Source organism: Hemitrygon akajei, chromosome 17 (genome assembly GCF_048418815.1).
Source record: "Hemitrygon akajei chromosome 17, sHemAka1.3, whole genome shotgun sequence".
NCBI lineage: Eukaryota > Metazoa > Chordata > Chondrichthyes > Myliobatiformes > Dasyatidae > Hemitrygon > Hemitrygon akajei.
In genome coordinates, this window is record NC_133140.1 from 75,148,603 (window position 1) to 75,162,524 (window position 13,922).

The following is a 13,922-nucleotide window of genomic DNA, read 5'->3' on the forward strand; positions in this document are numbered from 1 at the left end:
CATACCTACTGAGATACAGTGAACAAACTTAGTTTTGCAAGCCTTTCATACAGGTCACACCAAAACATCAGCGTTTTGAAGTAACACAAGATAAAACCAGTAACAGAATGAGAATATAGTGTTACAGTTACAGAGAAAACACAGTACAGGCAGACAATAAGGTGCAAGGGCCATGCTGGGGTAGGCTGTGAGGACAAGAGTTCATCTTTAATGTACAACCGGTCCATTCAAGAGTCTTATCACAGTGGGATATCCTTGAGCTAGTTTGTATTTTCTGCCCAATGGAAGAGGGGATATGACCGAAGTGGAAGGGGTCTTTGATTATGCTGGCTGCTTTTCTGAAGCAGTGAGGAGACTTCCCATTCCATGTTTTAATTTGAGTATGTGCATGTTTTTTCCCCCTCTCTCTTGGAACAAGGTGGCGAACCAGCACATGGTGACAAGGTGTGTCACTGAGCCAGAAAAAACTGCGGTAGTCCTTGGAAGTTCAGTCAAACTGGAGGCTTGAAGGACAAGCCAAGCAGCAGATCGAAGGTTAGTCCAGTCCCAGATCTTACGCTATAAGGGGCTGTGATCATTTGTGCTAGTTCTTCCTCCATCTTGTGACAATTATACTCTTCAGCTTTTCCCTTCACCAATTTTAGCCCAAGTGGGAATTCTAGTCAAGAAATTAAGCTCATTCAAGGCTGAGGTTTTGTGCCAGAAAAATTTATTCCTTATCTTTGTTTTGCCAGTGGGAATTATTTTTCTAATCATTCTCCCCTCTCCTTTATTAAATAACACAGAGAAAATAAGTACAGAGCACCAATATTGTTGAAACCTTAGATCGTATAATCTTGGCCACATCTATTCTGGTTACCTCACAATAGGATACACGTGAAGTTCTTAGAATGGGTGCTGAAAAGATCAAATGGAGTGGCTCTGAGGATGGAATAGTTCAGTAAACCTGGTGGGTCTGGAGAAGATGGGATTGCAGCTTGTAGAAATTAAAGATGATTTCGTTGAAGAGTACAAAAACTTCGACAGTAGATTTGACAGATTATTGATTGAGATGGGGAGAACTGCAGTACAAGGAGAAGGGAGTGATTAATCATCCTTGCAGAGGGCCGGAATGTTTTAGATGGGTCAAATGCCCTCATAATGCACTAAAACTATTCCATCATTCTGAAGCTGGAAGACAGTACCTCAGAGACTGACTCTTCACAATATTTCACTTCTTTGTGACATTCTCCAACGTGTAAACCTTCAGAGTGATTATCTGCTGCAATGCACTCAAAATGCCGGAGGAGATCAGCAGGTTAGGGTACACCCGTGGAGGGAAATAAACAGTTTCTGTGACTCTTCATCAAAACTAATCTGACCTGCTGAGCTCCTCTAGTATTTTGTGTGTGTTGGATGATATCTACAGTGGAAAGCGATTGATAATTCTTTATCTGATCTCAATGCAAAACCTTCCCTATGATGATCTGCTGGTTTGTAATGAGAAGTAGGAATTCTAGGCAACAGTGCAGCAACTAACAATAGAGACCTGAGTCTGTCCTTCACTGGAAAGATCACTTCAGGTTCAGAGAGCTTTACTGCCATGGATAATGTTGGGTCAATAGTCAGTAGACATAAGGTCATTTTTTCATCCCTGTCTTCCTGACAATTAGCATATTTGCCCCTCTTCAATGATGCAGTTTTGTAAAATATTCCATACCTCAGATTGGAGGTTGTAACATTGTAAACCAATACATCACTGGTATCTCTGTCCCTATCTATAGTATCTACACCAGGAACTACTGAAGACAGCATTTATCAATGAAGACCCCTGCTATCCAGGCCATGCCATCTTCTTGCATCTATTATCAGGCAAGGGGTACCAAAGCCTGAAGTCCCTCACCACCAGTTCCAAGAACATTTACTTCCCTTCGGCTGTTTAGTTTTTGAACCAACCTGCACAACCCTAATCATAACTCAGTCCAGAAACACCATGACCATTTTGGCCACCCTCGCACTTCAGCGGACTTTTGTTTCTTGGCATCCTTTCCTGGATGATTTTGCATTATTTATCTTTTTCTTGTAAATGTTATGCGTTTGATGCTTTTTGCCTGTGATGCTGCTGAAAGTAAGATTTTCATTGTGGCTGTGCATTCACGTACTTGTGCAGGTGACAATGAACTTGACTTTGACTCTGTCTATAGGCAGCACAGGACTCAGAATTCACGAATATCTGGCAAATATCAATCAGTAAATACAGCCATCTTAATATACGATCTATTTTTCTTAGCAGTATAGTGACTCTGTGGCCACTTTGACCACGTTGCACTTCAATGTGACCTTGTTTTGTTTTGTCCTATGGTGTTTTTCATTTGTTTATTGAGATACAGTACAGAACAGGCCCTTCTGGCCCTTCGAGCCATGCTGCCTAGCAATCCCCTGATTTAATTCTAGCCTAATCGCAGGACAATTTACAATGACCAATTAACCTACCAACCGACATGCCTTTGGACTGTAGGGGGAAACCGGAGCACCTGAAGGAAACACACGCGGTTACAGGGAGAACGTACAAACTCCTTACAGGCAGAGTCAGGAATTGAGCCCTGGTCACCTGTACTGTGAAGTGTTGTGCTAACCACTGTGCTGCCAGATCCTTTCCTGCATTATTTTGCATAAACCAGAGAGAAGCATGTCATGAAGCCATCTTAATAACCAATCTATCTCTTTTTTTTAAAAAACATGTGAACATCTTTTGAAATGACAATGTTTATTGTCCATCCTGTTCATGGAGTTAACATGCTCTCAATGGCTGTCTCAATTCAGGAGCCATTAGAGATCTGGAGTCACATGTAGAACAAGACACTTCCTTCAGTACAAGACATTATGGATTTTGTAATGATATGGTAACTTTGTGGTCTCCATTACTAATACTAATACAATTATTTTAACATTATAAACACACAGTGGCCAGTTGATTAGGTGCCTTCTATACCCAGTAAAGTGGTCACTAAGTGTACGTTTGTGGTCTTCTGCTGCTGTAGCCCATCAACTTCAAAGTTCAATGTGTTGTGCTTTCAGAGATCCTTTCTACGCACCACTGTCGCAGTGTGTGATTATACGAATTACTGTAGTCTTCCTGTCAGCGTGAATCCGTCTGTCCATTCTCCTCTGACCTTTCTCACTAGCAAGGTGATTTTGCCCACAGAACTATTGCTCTCCGGATTACATTTATTGTTCCTCGCAGCATTCTGTTTGAACTCCAGAGACTGGTGTGTGTGAAAGTCCCAGGAGATGAACCCTTTAAGCTACTTCATTTGGCACCAGCAATCACTCCAGAGTTGAAGTCACTTAGACCACATTTCTTCCTCATTCTGATGTGTGGTCTGAGAAACAACCAAACCCCTTGACCATGTCTGCTTGCTTTTAGGAACTGAGTTGCTGCCATATGATTGGCTGATGAGACATTTGCATTAATGAGCAAGTGTACAGGTGTACCTAATAAAGTGGCCACGGGGTGTAAGTTTATTTGAACTTAAATTTACCAGCCACAATAGTCTCTGGATCATTATCCAAGCCCTTGGATATCAGTTCAATAAATTGAAATATTATGCTAATATTCCCATTTTTACTTTATCAGTAGCTTGCTTAATAAACTGATTTCACACATATTTGAATGATGAAGGTGTAATCTTTGTTTTTCTAGTAATGGTGTGTAAAATAATATGTTCATTTTCTGTACTCTCCAATATTGGAAATAAATATTGTGCTGTTCGTTTTCCATAAGAGTAATAGCTAGGTCAGGCACAATTCCTAAAATTCCAAAAATATTTTTTGCGGCAGCATGGTAGCAGAGTGGTGACCGTTATACTATAACTGTGTCAGCGGCCCGGGTTCAATTCCAACGTCATCTGTGAGGAGTTTGTACATTCTCTCCATGACAATGTGAGTGCATACTCCACTTTGCTCCCACATCTCAAAGATGGTCGGGTTAGTAGGTTAATTGGTCACATGGGTGTAACCGGGCGGCCCAGATTCATTGAGGTGGAAGGATTTGTTACTGTGTTGTATCTCAAAATAAATAAATAAAACAAACACTTCTTAACCCTGTCTGCGCTGATCCTTACTTCCATTTTCATTTACTGTGTGCTCTGTGGGGCAGATGATCAGTAACTATATCTCCCTTACAAATCGTCCCAATAAACAAGATGGCATATCCATACTTGTATTCAAGAAGATGGACGGCATACTTATAAAGCAAAATGTGTTTGTAGCTTTTAATTTAATTTATTCATTTGGTGGGGTTAGGATGGTGGCCTTGTCATTTTAGTATTTAGTGTCATTTATCTACATACTTCCCTCTGTATGTTTATACATTGTATGTATGTACATTGATGTCATATACGGCCTCAGTTCTTCCTTATAAATGCTGTGGTCAAATGTGGTTGTTAGGAGTGGTTTATTATGGAGGATCTTCTATTTGACTCAAGCCTGTGGTTATGGTGGTGCATCGGGTATTGGCAATCAGAGCAGTGTAGGCACAGCACTGGATAATGTTTGCCCACATAACATAATAGAGTGCATCAATGTCATTGAACTTGGTGGTTTCAGAATATGTTCATTAATACTATTAATTAAATGTTATGGATTAGTGTGGCCACATAAAAATCAACTTACTCCATTCAAATGTTAATATTTGGTTATTTTCATTCTTTACATAAGAAACAAGCAATGATTATTATAGAGATAGTACAAAGGAAGAGATTGAAACCATTCTCTGTATTCAATTAACTGGAATCCACTGTGTGTGATTTTTGCACAGTACTATATTTGTCAACATGGAGCAGAGAACAAGTTTGGAAATCTTGCCAGGAGCAAGCTAGATTGCCAGGAACTGTACCATCAATTTACAGGACATGCCACTCAGGGTCTTGGACTATGTATGTGGTTTTTATTTGCTCATTATTTTGAATGTGCTGTGTATGTTTTGCACCTTGGCTCCAGAGGAATGCTGTTTCGTTCCGCTGTGTCCATATATGGTTAATTGACAATTAAATTTGGTTTGAAAGGATGTTGGGAATGGTGAAGGTGGAGAGCTGAGGGAGGGGTTTGGGACGGGGGGCAGAGAAGGTGTGCCATTTAGCAGATGGAGCGGGTGCAGACACACTCACACCTGAGACACCAGGCAAGGTCATTTGATTCCAAACAATCAGTTTATTGTTCATTACGGAATGTCTCCCTGGTGCTTCCCATTCCCTCTTCTCTCCTTTCCCCTTTTCCCAACCATGATTCCCCTCTCCTGCCCCCTTCCTGCTCTCAGTCCACCATAGAAACCCATATCAGAATCAGGTTTATCATCACTCACATATATCATGAAATTTGTTTTTTTTTAAGGCAGTGCAGGGCAATACATAAACTTACTGCAGTATTGTGCAAAAGTCTAAGGTACTTGAATGTTATGCACTATATGTGCCTAAGACTTATATATACTGTGAATTCTAGTTAATTGGGACACATCAGGACCTGTGCATTTTGGCTCTATTAAGTGGCTGCCCCAATTAGCTGAAGTTTCATGAATTACTTAAAAAGATACAGTATAAAAAAGACAAAGTACCACTTAACTGAGTAACAAGTTATGTACTTAAATGAAACACAAAACAAATTAGATGCTACTGTCAACTCTACAGTATATAAAACTGTGTATTAGTTCCTAATCATTATCGATAGAGGAATTCATCCATGTACACTGGCATGCTCTTTTGATTGACTGTAAATGAAAAAAAATCAGCATGGATAACTATTGCAGATAATCGATTCCCTTCATACAATGGTATAAAAGACTGAGTCCTCCAAATCTTCATTTTCATTATAAAATTCAAGATGATTGTCGATATCTTCAAATTCTTTGTAATACCCAACTTGTTGTAGCAATGAAATCATTTCATTTACACTCCTGGCTGTTTCTGATATCTCCAAGCCTGAATGCTTGAAACCCCAGTGAGCAAAACAGTTCTGAATTGTCTTACTGATTCCTTCTCAGCAGCTATCAGTGACAACAATCACTGCTTTTTGAACACAAGCACGAGCAACTGACACTAGTTAAGCACAGTGTACTGTCTAATGGCCACACAAATATGCACATGTCTGATGGTACTTACAACTTCTTCAGCAACAGTCTCCTGTCTCAATTAAGTGGCAAGGTATCCCAAATAAACAAAGGGAATCTCAGCTATTTTCTCAATTGGTTTTTGTTCTTTAAGAGTTGTCCCAGATAAGCAACTGCCTGTTTACATATTACAGACAGATAGATAGATATATGGATATATATATATAGATAGATAGATATACACACTGTATGCACATATGTACAGCATGAATATATAACATATGTATATATTACATAAAACCATAAGACACTGGAGCAAAATTAGGCCATTCAACCTATCGAATCTGCTTCACCGTTCCATAGTGGCTGATTTATTATCCTTCTCGATACTATTCTCCTGCCTTCTCCCCATAACCTTTGACACCCAATGTATACATATACAACTTAAAAGTATTTCTGTAAGTGAGGATGGAAGAGCCAAGGACTTGGATTCATGAGACAGAAAGAAAAAAAAGGATAAAAAATATTAAATGCCTTGAACATATGACAATGTAGGATCTTTTGTGATCCTAAGGAAGCCTAGATAAATTGAGGCTCTTTTTTGATATCTAGGATTTAGAAGAGGATTGGGAAATTCAGTACTGTCAATAGTAATAGGACTGAAAGCCAGATCATGGACTTGTTGTTACTTTTAGTACTTTGTGCAGGAGCAAGTAAAAGGAACTGTCCATATGAAGATAATGCATCAATTTGCCATGGACTTCTATCTTCATCCGAATAAAACCTAATGGTGATCTGCGCAGATAAACAGTCACCACCTTTACACCTATACACAGTCACTCAGCAAATATTTGCTTGAACTTATGCAAGGCTTCATCTTTTCCTTCAGAAATATTTCGAAACAGTTTGCAACTGATATGTTGCTTTGAACACTATTGATGTAAATTTGTTAAATAAGACACTGTGCTCAGCAAAGTATATCAAAAAAAAACATTCAACATGGCTGTGTTTGATACGCTTCGTGCAAATATGAGGGAAATTCCATATTTTTCTTCAGATGGGATCCGCAGAATCATTTTCGTCCGCCAGAACAAATGGACTGAACTTTGTTTTATCTCTCATAGTGCAACCCTGATTCGACCTTGCACAGAGTTTATCTTCTCCACATTCACCCTCAGCAATTTTTGCGGTTGTACTGTCGAAAGCATCAGATGCGGATGCATCATGGCTGAATGGGGGCAATTGCTCTGCCCAGGACCGCAAGAAACTGCTGAGAGCTGTGAACACAGCTCAGCAAAAACCGGGCTCTGCTCCACGGACTCTGTCTACGTGCTCACTGCCACGGTAAAGCAGTTAACATAATCAAAGATCCCACCCACCAGGACATTCTCTCATCCTCCCCCTCCCAACAGTCAAAAGGTTCGAAAGCCTGAATGCACGTATCAGCAGGCTCAAAGACAGCGTGTATACTGCTGTTGTTAGACTATTGAATGGCCCTCTTGCACAATAAGATGAACTCTTGACCTCACAATCTACCTTGTCATCATCTTGAACCTCATTATCTGCCTGCACTGCACTTTCTCAGTAACTAACACTTTATTCTAATTCTGTAATTGCTTTTCCCCTGTACTACCTCAATGTGCTAAACTGTTGAAATGATCTGAATAGTTTGCACGTACACCTTGGTACATGAGGCAATAATAAGCCACTTTACAATTTTACCATATATATTACGTTTAGTTCTGGTCGCCTCATTGTAGAAAGGATATCGAAGCTTTAGAGAGGTTACAGAGGGGATTACAAAGATGCCATCTGGATCGGAGAGGATGTCTTGTGAGGATAGATAGAGTAAGTTAGGGCTTTTCTCTTTGGAGTGAAGGAGGATGGGAGGTGACTTGATAGAGGTGAGCAAAATGATAAGCATAGATCGAGTGGACAGTCAAAGCAGAAATGGATAATATGTGAGTGCATAGTTTTAAGATGATTGGTGGAAAGTATTTGGGGGGGTAGTGTCAGAGTTAAGTGCTTTTACACAAGGGCTGGTGAGTGCGTAGAGCACACTGCCAGGGTTGGAGGTAGAGGGGATACTTTAGGAACATTTAAGATACTCTTAGATAGGCATAAGGATGATAGAAAAATGAAGAGCTATATTGGAAGAAAGGGTTAGAGTAGGTTAAATGGCCTGAACTGTGCTGTAATGTTCTATGCTCTATGTAAAAGGATCCTGGCATATCTGGCAAATAAACTCTTCTCGAGCTTCCAGCCGGGTACAGGTATCGATTATAACTACTGTTTTGATGACAAACTCTGCCACCTTCTTCAGGGATGATACCTGGGTATATCTAGTCTAGTGGTATTTATACCCCCCATTGTCCATCCCTCCTGATCATGTTTCAATATTTCTCACAAGGTAGATGGAGGCTATTCAGTCCATTGAGTCTTTGCTGAACATTGTCATCAATCCCATTCTGTCATATTATTTCCCTGTAAATCATTTTCTCTCACATACTCATCAACTCAATCCTGATTCACCTTCCACACACCATCACACAGAGTGATTTATAACAGCTGATTAACTTACCAACCCGTATGTGGTTGGGATATGGGAGGGAACCAAGGGAAAGCCACAAAGTCACAGGGAGAAAAGTTTAAAGTTCAAAGTTATTATCAAAGTACATATATGTCACCCTGAGATAGTTTCTTGCAGGCATTCACAGTAGAATGACGAAAAACAATAGAATAAATGAAAAATTACACAACGACAGACAAACAACCAATGAACAAAAGAAAACAATATGTTCAAATACAAAAAAACTACTAATAAATAAGTAAGTAAATAAATAATACTGAGAACACGAGTTGTAGAGTTCTCAAAAGTGAATCCATAGCATTGTGGAATCAGTTCAGAGTTGACGTGAGTGAAATTATCCGTGCTGGTTCAGGTACCTGATGTTTGAAGGGTAATATCTGTTCCTGAACCCTGTGGTATGGGACCTAAGGCTCCTGTACCTCCTTCCTGTAATGAGAAGAGAACATGGACTGGAAGGTGGGGGTCATTGATGATGGATGCTACTTTTTTGTGGTGGCACTCTTTGTCAATATGTTCTATGGTGGGGAAGGATTTACCTATGACAGATTGGGCTGTTTCTACCACTTTTTTAGGCTTTTTATGTTCTGAGAATGTACAAACACTGCATGGACAGCACCAGGTATCAGAAATGAACTTGGATCACAGAGCAGTGAGGCAGAAGCTCCTGTAAAGTGCCACTGTGCTGCCCTTGGTCTAACAATCTCCGTTTCCATTTAGAAAATCTCGGATCCTGTGTGCACCCTCTAATCATTTTCTCAACCTGTCCTGTTATGTTCAACAAATACAAGTATACATCTCATTATACATGTATTCACTTCAGAATTGTGCCTCAGGTTGATTTTGACTCTTATTCTCCTTTACAAAATGCAACATCTTACATTTTGCAGCATTAAATTTCACCTGCCCACTCCAGCAGCCTCTCTTTCCCTGGTCGAAGTCCATTTCTGACCTCCTCACCATTCGCTATGGCATCAAGTCGAATGTCACCAGCAGATTTGGAAATGGTGCCTCGTACATCCTATTCAAATTCCTTTAGATATAAACATGAAGAAGTCTGTAGATGCTGGAAACCCGAAGTTACACACACAAAATGCTGGAGGAACTCAGCACGTCAGGCAGCATCTATGGAAATGAATAAACAGTCGAGGTTTCGGGCCGAGACCCTTCTTCAGGACTCATTTAGATATATTAAGAAAAGTAACGGTACTGTGGGGATCCGCAGTACTGACCCTAGGACCCTCACTGTTACACTGGTATGGGAGCAGTCAAGCTTCAGACCAGAAGTCCCTATAAAGAACTGTGAGAACAGCTAAGAGGATCATAGGGGTCTCCCTACCATCCATCAGGGACATTTATCAAAAGCACTGCGTATGCAGGACCCTTAGTATTATTAAGGATCCCACCCATCCATCCAGCATCCTCTTTGACTTTCTACCATCAGACAGAAGACGATGATGCATGAAAACAAGAATGGTCAAGATGGGAAACAGTTTCTTCCCTCAGGCCATTCGGCTTCTGAACTCCCTGCCACATCATATCGGAAGTGTCACTGGTTAATCTGTTCTGTACCTTACAATATTTAATATTAATGAACTTTATGTTATTTATGTGTGATTCATAACTGTAGATTTTATCCTTACCTTCATTAGTTATCGTGTGTTATGTGTACTGCTGTGCTTTACATCCTGGTTCAGAGATATATGTTATATACATGAAGATAGTTAAATGACTATAAACTTGACTTGACTTCCCTTCTACCTGAAAAATAGATCTTCTCTACAAGATTGTTGTTGCTAATTATTACTACTGGTGAAAGTAATTTAAATTACTTCCCATTGCTTATCCTGCATAATGCCAATATTACTTGCTACATATTCATAAATATTTATGGCTAAATATTGTCGATAAATCACAAATATAAATGTAGAAATCGATCATGTACAGCTAAATTTGCCACTTTAATGAAGGTTGGGGACCCTACACAAATGAATGGGGCTGCTTTGGAGGCACTAGCTTGGCTGGTGCTAAGCTGCAGGTGGATATGAAATGTATCTGGCCCCTTGGCAGAGTAGGTTATGGAATGCCCCTGGATGCCGTGGAGTGTCCAGGGTGGAATGACAGATCAGAAGTGTCTGCTGGCTGGGCGTCAGTGCAATCCAACCCAATATTCTTCTTAAGTTACACTGCACCTGTGAAGCAGGGCCCATTGATTTAATTTTGCAATGAAATAAACCTGTTGACTGCAAGTTGAAGGAAAATTATGGGTTGCGATAGCAGCACTGAATAAAAAAGTACCTTCACGTCTGCAGTGCATCTCAGGATGTTCACAAGAGATTCTGCAGATGCTGAAAATCCAGAGTTCATTTACCATGTCGTATGACATGGGTGATCATGGTCTTTCCATGACCATCCCTGTTCTTGGCAAATAGAATTCCAGAGTAACACAAACAAAATGCTGGAGGTTCTAAGCAGGTCAGGCAGCATCTCTGGAAAGGAATAAACAGTCAACTTTTTGGACCAAGGACCTTCATCAGACCCAGAGCCTGACTTGCTGAAGTCCACCAGCATTTTGTGTGTGGAGTCCTGATAGAGAGTCTCAGCCTGAAACGTCAACTCTCCATCGATCCCTCTCCATAGATGCTGCTTGACCTGCTGAATTCCTCCAGCATTTTGTGTATGTTACTCAAGAGTTTCAGTTGGTTGCACAGAAGATATTAGGGTTTATGTTAATACTACAAGGTCATTTTAAGTTTTACAGCCTTGTAGCCTCCTTCCTGTTCTATCTCAGCTCGGTTAGTTGTTCACTTAGTCACCAACAGTAGCCATTGTAAATGTTAATGGAATGCATTATACCCCACACCTTTCTTATACACATAAGTATTATAGTCATTTCATGCTTTTGTTTTATTTTCCCAATCCTTGGATCCCACGTACTGTACAATGCCCAATCTGCTCTCAGAATGGGAACTGTCTTCCATCTGATTAATACCATGCCCCTTGGGGGGCCATGGCTGAAACTGAGAACTCGCCAGATGGGGAAATGTTACTTTGACCAGAGTCCTATCACTCTGCTGAACATTGTGCTGTCATTTTGACACACTTCAGATCCACGGTTCTCTCAATCTCTCTCTAACACCAGAAAGAAGGAAGCTGGTGGAGAAGGAGACTGTTAATATTTTGCAATACAATAAGAAAGGAGAGCTTTACAAAATACAAGAACGATCACGTTGACTAACGGTGAATTCATCACGATGAACATTCAATGCCCTAACGTCTGTTCTGCCAAGTGAGAAGGCTTTGTTCCCACCGGCCAGCATACCAAGATCCAGAGTTGACCATCATTTCCAATTTCATTAATGAGAGAAGGTGTATGAAAATCCATGGGTTACCTGAGCTTGCTGCTGACTGGGAGATGCCTGGGCAGCCAGTCCCAGGTAATGATCGTCAAAGCTCCCTGTGGACGTACAAAACAGGGAATGTTAGTGGCAAAACTGCTGGTGTCACCCAAAACTCTGCTAGTGTTGCCACCTCTGATTAGATGCACTGGAGGTTTCAGCATGTGATCCTTCCACCCAACTCCTTTTCCCATTTCAATGTCTCAAGTTCAAGTTTATTGTCATAGGCAGAGTATAAATGCCATGAAAATTAGCTTTCCGCAGCAACAGCACAGTACATGACAAAAATAAGCAAACAGAAATGTAACATAAATATTTTGCTTTTTGTCTGTTAAAGGAAAAAAATGGAAAGTAAATGTTGAATATCTTGTCATTTTTTTAATTGTCTGTGATTTTTCTGAGGGATTGTTCACAGTGACCAGGAAATTAAAATCAAATTCCTGGACACTCCAGGGCATTTGTAGAGGGTTGGCAACTCTGTGGCAGCATCAGAATTGAGACATTAAACTCCCAGCTCCTTCAAAACAGCTCTTGGTTAAGACAGCCTGAACACTAGCTAACAGTATTCTGTTTGTATAACATCCCCAGTTTCTGATAAATTGCAATGCCTCAACTTGGAATATTTAGAACTGTTACTGCATAGAAGATTATTCCATTGATCAACACTTTGCTGGCTCTTGCTTGAATGAGCAAGACTTCTGCTCTTTCCCCACCTCTAGCCCTCAAATTATTCCCCTCAATCCAATTCCCTTTTCAATGCCCTGATAGCCTGATTGATCCATTTGTCATCAGCCCTAGAATGCTTCACATCATAACTGCTTCATATAGTAAAGAAGGTTTCCTTCTCATGAGTGTGCAGAGAATTGAAGGATATGGAGATTGTGCAGGTAGAATGGATTAATTTAATTAGGTTTTTAAATACTAGTTTATTCAGTTTGGCACAACATCATGGGCTGAATGGGTCTGCTGTAGCCTTTTCTGTTCAATATTCCCAATACTTTTTTCTTCCCAACTTTTCTTTTATTTTCTTCCCACAAACTTTTAAAACTGTGTCTCCTGCTTCTGAAGTATTTGTCAACAGGATTAGCTTCCCTCTGCTTATCCTATATAAGCCAGGTCAGCAACTTTAAATTCCTCGGTGTTATCATGTCGGAGGACCTGTCCTGGGCTCAGTGTTAATTACAAAGAAAGCATGGCAGCACCTCTGCTTCTTTAGGAGTTTGCAAACATTTGGCATGACATCAAAAACTTTGGCGAGCTTCTATAGATGTACGATGCAGAGTATATTGACTGGCTTCATCATGCTTATATGGAAACACCAACGTCTTTGAACAGAAAATCCAACTAAAAGTAGTGGATGCAACCCAGTCCATCACAGGGAAAGCCCTTGCCACTATTGAGAGTGCCAGGCTTTAGATGTTTCAGAAAGGACAGGGAGGAAGGCAAGAGGTGGGAGCGTGGCACTGTTGATCAGAGATAGTGTCACGGCCGCAGAAAAGGAGGGAGTCATGGAGGGATTGTCTACTGAGTCTCTGTAAGTGGAAGTTAGAAACAGGAAGGGGTCAATAACTTTACTGGGTGTTTTTTATAGAACACCCAACAGTAGCAGGGATATCGAGGAGCAGATAGGGAGACAGATTCTGGAAAGGTGTAATAATAATAGAGTTGCCATGGTGGGAGATTTTAATTTCCCAGATATTAATTGGCATCTCCCTCGAGCAAGGTGTTCAGATGGGGTGGAGTTTGTTAGGTGTGTTCAGGAAGGTTTCCACACACAATGTGTAGGTAAGCCTACAAAAGGAGAGGCTGTACTTGATCTGGTATTGGGAAATGAACCTGGTCAGGTGTCAGGTCT

General features: G+C 40.5%; 1 protein-coding gene across 4 annotated transcripts in view; it reads right to left on the bottom strand.

The window, feature by feature from the left end:
* The window catches only part of LOC140740842 (transcription factor Maf-like), a 471,464-nt gene that overhangs the window by 364,499 nt on the left and 93,043 nt on the right, over positions 1-13,922 (bottom strand). For 2 of the 4 annotated variants that reach the window (XR_012101942.1, XR_012101945.1), the window contains exon 2: positions 12,062-12,126. The exons of the other annotated variants lie outside the window; for them this stretch is intronic. The gene's annotated coding sequence lies outside the window, so the exon portion shown is untranslated. The remainder of the gene's footprint in view (positions 1-12,061; positions 12,127-13,922) is intronic. 4 annotated transcript variants of the gene reach the window in all.